This window comes from Patella vulgata, chromosome 7, assembly GCF_932274485.2.
Source record: "Patella vulgata chromosome 7, xgPatVulg1.2, whole genome shotgun sequence".
NCBI classification, from domain to species: Eukaryota; Metazoa; Mollusca; class Gastropoda; family Patellidae; genus Patella; species Patella vulgata.
Genome location: NC_065885.2, coordinates 24,043,146 through 24,048,699, shown reverse-complemented (window position 1 = coordinate 24,048,699; position 5,554 = coordinate 24,043,146).

Genomic DNA, 5,554 nt, shown 5'->3' with positions numbered 1-5,554 from the left:
ACTCAACAATTATCCATTGAATCAAAATAGTTTATCGTTTATATTTTCATGGGTGGGGGTGGGGTGGGGGTCCTGAAATTGGATTAAATGAAATAATTTATATAATTTTCCCTGATGGTGCGGGTACTTCAATATAAGCATCAATAAATATATATTATGTTAAAACCGGGTAGTTTGTGTAATTGTGTTTGTCGCAGTAAGTACATTCCAAATTTACATTCGATCTCTCTGGCACGTTTTATATAATGGGGGAATATTTTTTCTTTGTTAGGGCTATATTTCTAAAGCAGATATATCTACTGAATATAATTGGATTTCGTTAACTTTCAAGTTGCGTGTTGTCCCATCTTACTTTCAAAACTTGTTTATTGTTTACCTCGCATTCTGTGAAAGAATTGGTGATATTTTGTGTGTTTATAAGGATGTACATAGAACCATTGTATGTATAGTATTAACCACTGTATAAAAAAGGCTTTTATAAGAATTGAAATTTTGCAGTTGTAATACAAAGGTCATTTCATTCACATTATCGTATGAATTTTCGAAGTATCTTATGCTTGTATCAAAATATGTAATATTATTGTAATTAATAAAGTTTTCATTGTGTGTATTTTTTCTGGCATGAAAACATGGTCGTCCCAGAGGAACGCAGGGTCAATCGGGATTGAGTGAACAATAAGGGGAGTCTGTTACACTCTGTGTAACACAGTAACTTTATTTCTAGTGAATGCATTTTGAAATATACTCAGCCAAATTAAAAACTTGACACTCGGGATTTTTGGGACTGGATTTTTAATATTTGGTTTAAGGCAACTTTTTTAGTGTTATGTTGTGCACAGACGACCTTGACATCAACAGAAAGCAAGAATACGTCTCGCCGAAAGTTCTTGACATTGATAACGTTTGTGATGTCACAGTACCCTCCAAAATGAAATTCACAGACTTGAAGAACAATCGGAATAAAGTGTTTAGTAACGGTTGTGACCTCCTCTAGCGTCTCGTACTGCCACACAACGTCTTCTCATGGATCTCAGAACATTAGTAAACACTACCCGAGGAAGACGTCGCCACTGCTCAGCAAGAGCATGTTGAAGGTCCTGCAACGTCAGTGGTGGATTCACTTGCTGGCGAACACGTCGACCCAGTTCGTCCCAGATGTGTTCAATAGGATTAAGGTCGGGGCTAAGCGACGCCAATAAAGGACTTGGACACCGGCATTTCTTAAAAAATTCTGGGTAGCAATTGCTGTATGGGGTCGAGCATTGTCTTGTTGAAACGTTAGTCCAGGTCCATGTCTCTGCATAAACGGAAGAAGAACAGGTTGCAAAATCTAATCCCTGTAATGGACAGCATTTAAGTTCCCTTGGACAACAACAAGAGGAGAACGTCCATGTGCACAAAAAGAACCCCAAACCATGACGCTGCCGCCACCAAATCGGTCAACTTCTCTGGCGCATACTTGAGCGTAACGTTCACCTCGTCTGCGGTACACTCGGACCCTGCCATCGGCAAATCTCAAAGTGAATCGAGATTCGTCACTAAAGACAACCGAATTCCACTGTCTTTGAGTAAATCTTATGTGTCTTGTGGCCCACACAAGTCGGTTACGGCGATGAAGAGGTGTCAATATTGGTCCATTATAGGGCCTCCGAGCTCGAAGACCAGCAGCCTGCAAGCGATTTCGAACAGTTTGTGCAGTTACCCTTCCAACAAACATCTCTCTACTTGTGGAGGTTGCAGTGACAAATCTGTTTCTAAGATGACGTAATCGTATTGCTTGATCTTCCTGGAGTGACGTCACAGGTGGCGCTCCCGCCCTTGGGCGGTCGGCAATAGTTCCAGTTTGAAGCACTCTCATTCTAAGATTAATTATTGTCTGGCGTGAACAATTAAAGGCTCTTGCAACAGTGACCACAGACTCACCAGCATAGAGCCTACCTATAGCACGTAGACGTTCTACATTGAAAGGCGCGGCATTTTCTAACAAAGATGAAAATAACAATTTTAATTTGTTTTTCCAGTTCAAGTTACGTGTGCGTGTTAAGTTTAAGCAAACTTGCATCGATTGACCTCACGAGTTTGTGTTTGCACGTATTTTTCAGGTTTTTCATCTTTATATGCTCAAAAGTCACGTGATCCACGTGACTTTACAATTTTATGAAATTAAAGGCTTCTTACTACTTACTATCGTTAGAAACACTTTAAAATTTATTTGACTTACCAGAAAAAAAAATTTGTTGAAATTCATCAGTGTCAAGTTTTTAATTTGGCCGAGTATATATCTTCATCATGATAGTCACTCGGCGACGTTCGAACTGCAGTGTCATCATCCGCACCCTCACATTTAGTTAGTGACTAAAGTCTTATGGGTAATTTAAAAACAAAAATAAACAAACGTACGAACCATTACCGCGGTTTTGGTCTCACCCCACTCTAATCCTATAAATAAACAGATATAGTTTCTAAGAGCTTTACTAATTGTAGTTTATATGATAAGTAAAAATTCTCCTGACATACGGACAGTTTGTGAGCGCGAGGTGGTGAATTTCAGAACCTTACTTAACCAAACTGTAAACCGACATTGATTTTTAGATTTTGCGTTTTCGAAATCTTGTCTTTCGGGCGCTGCCGCAGTATTTTTCGGGCAAAAATGATACAGTCTTCTCATGGAAAATTGACCCGTTTCCGTTTCTGTTTGATTTACATTAAGATAATTTCAAACCATCTTTTTATAAAACTTGAACAAAATGTTCAAAACTATCATAGGTAATAGCCCCCGGATATCGCTGAAACTGCGAATCCGTGAAATGTAAATGTGATCACAGGAATCTGACCTTCTATCCGTATATATATACATACACCGTGTCGTACCAGACAATATATAATAAAAAACAAATTGTCTGGTACGACATGGTGTATGCATATATGTACGGATAGAAGGTCAGATTCCTGTGATGTGATAGTAGTCCATGTCAACGCAAATTCTTGGTCAAGGTGTAATATTTTACAGATCCGGTAAATTTGATAACCAATTTTTTTTAAGCCTACATTTTGTAATCACTCTCACTGTGCAAAATGTAAACTTTGTTTGGTTATCTGAGCAAGCTTATTACAAATAACTTTTCATTTTAAAACAAATAATGAAATATTTTTTTATTTTAAATCGGTATATATTCACGTGCGATAGTTTCGTCTTACATTCTTTGCTGACATTTCAAAGCGGGTGTCTGAAGAGAAGTTTCATAGAGAACATTACCTATGCCGACCAAATATAGTTCTTCAAATAATGGCTGTCGGGTAACAAAATACACGCCCAAAGCCAATAACTCATTCAATCATTTGGCGATGATGATGAACTCAAGGCAGTTACTGAGGTGTGGCTGAGGGGCCAGTCAGAAGACTTCTACCAAAGGGCATAAACAGTCTCAAAGACAAATGGGCAAAGTGCATCGAGGTCCAGGGAGATTATATTGAAAAATAAAATCAATATCACAACCATTGACTTCTGTTTTATATCCACTTCTATGAACTTATTGACTTCCCATTCAAGGGCAGCGTCCCTTTTTTGGGACGACCCTACAAATCAAAATTTAAACAAAAAAAATCAAGATATTATTTAAAGTAACAATATTAGTATAGTACATAAAGAGCCTAATTGATATTGACTAGGAAAAAAGTCACATGGAGTTACCTCCCCTTCCAAGATGGCGTCCGTAATGACACTATAGTCTTTATAGGATATCTATGAATGACACAGCCTGCAAAATGCGAAAGCCAAAAAGGTCAAAGGTCAGTAATCCTTTTACAATATATATTTCGGGAAACTTTTACGATCATATTAAAGGTTATGTGTTCTAGGATCTCAAATATGACTTTGTCCAAGAATAATCAATATAGATTACCTTTAGTGAGCTGAATAAAGTCTGTCCCATTTTTGGGACGCTGCCCATTAAAGGGCATGTTTTTCACATTTGCCATTTTGTACATACTAAGTTCCGAATAGTGAAATTTTTCAATTTTACAGCACAGATAGTGTTTTGTATAATTTTACATGAATTTTTAAAAAGTTACTTTGTTTATTTTTTTATAGGTTACTGAGTGTAAATGAAGCCTTGGATCCGATATTGGATGACGAGGACGATTTAAATGGTGCCGATATTTTTATTCAACCCCCCAATAAATTAAGTAGGAGAATATGTCTGGATAAACCAGAAGAATTTTTCGTCTCCTGTAATTTTTTAACGCCGGTTGAAGAGATTTAGTAAAAATAGACAGCAAAATGGGACCAAAATTAACAGATTTTTAAAATTTGACCGACTTTAAACTACCAAAACTTCAATTTCGTGACATTTTAGATACTATATTAAAAAGTCAAACAAATTTGATATCTCGCCCAGGATTGGGTTAATATCAATGAAATGTTGATAAGATTGTATGACATGTAACCAAGGGCAAAACTCTATAAGGCTCTGTCTCATTAACTAGGGGATCCTGGGCGCGATCCCACTGTTGGCCAAGAAAGTTCCCTTGAATTTTGGTTTCCCCTTGTCAGTGGTGCAGAACAGTAGGGTATTAAACCCCATTTCATTTATTTTGTGAAACAAACACTGTTGCCCATCGACCTCGATGTCAAATGCCTGTAACATCATAGGCTGTAGCTTTTTGCTCAATATTCCGTTGGTTCTAACCTTTATAGGCACATAGGGGACCGCATTTGGCAATTCCTCATGATAATTTTGTAGGGGGATGACCGTTTAGATTTGCTATGGGGATTTGATGTTGACTGGGGTCAATATCTCACTTCCGACACAATGATTGCTCTGCAGAAAGACACTTTACATCTCCTATCCCTCCGCTGTAATATTATCAGTGTTACCCAAACCTGCTATGAAATTACAAATTTGATCCCTTTTCTCCAATTCTAGACCAAAAAGTCAACCAATAACTGCAGGAAGAGAGGAGAAAAAAAATTAAGGAAACAAGCCAGCAGTGAGGCTGATGTCCCCCGCCGAAATCCCAAAATAAATAGATGACACATATTAATTAATAGCACATTTAATTTTTTCAAAAGTAACAAGCAGTCAAACTGATTATCAACTATACACTTGTTTCATCACTCTCTATCAGATAAGTTATCTTGTCCCAAAGCATCGACCAATGAAATTGCTTAGCTCTGCTTAGCTTTAGCTCGAAATGTTAATCATTGAACTCAGTCAAGACATTCACTTAATAAACATCTACATCAAGTTTAAACATTCTACCTCAATTAAAAGCAGAGTTGTTATGTTCCAAAGTCTTGACCCATCAAATTATCGTTATCGTGAGCCAAAGCAACAACCAACCAGATTGCTTATCTCTGCTTACCATAAGCAGACAATGTTTATCATCGAACGCCATCAATGCATTCACCTAATGAACGCCTACATCAAGTTTGAACACCCTACCTCAATTAGAAGCAGAGTTATTGTGTTCCCAAGTCTCGAACAATCAAAGTGCTTATCGCTCTGCTTACCCTGAGCAGAAAATGCTCATTATCAAACTTAGTCAAGGTATT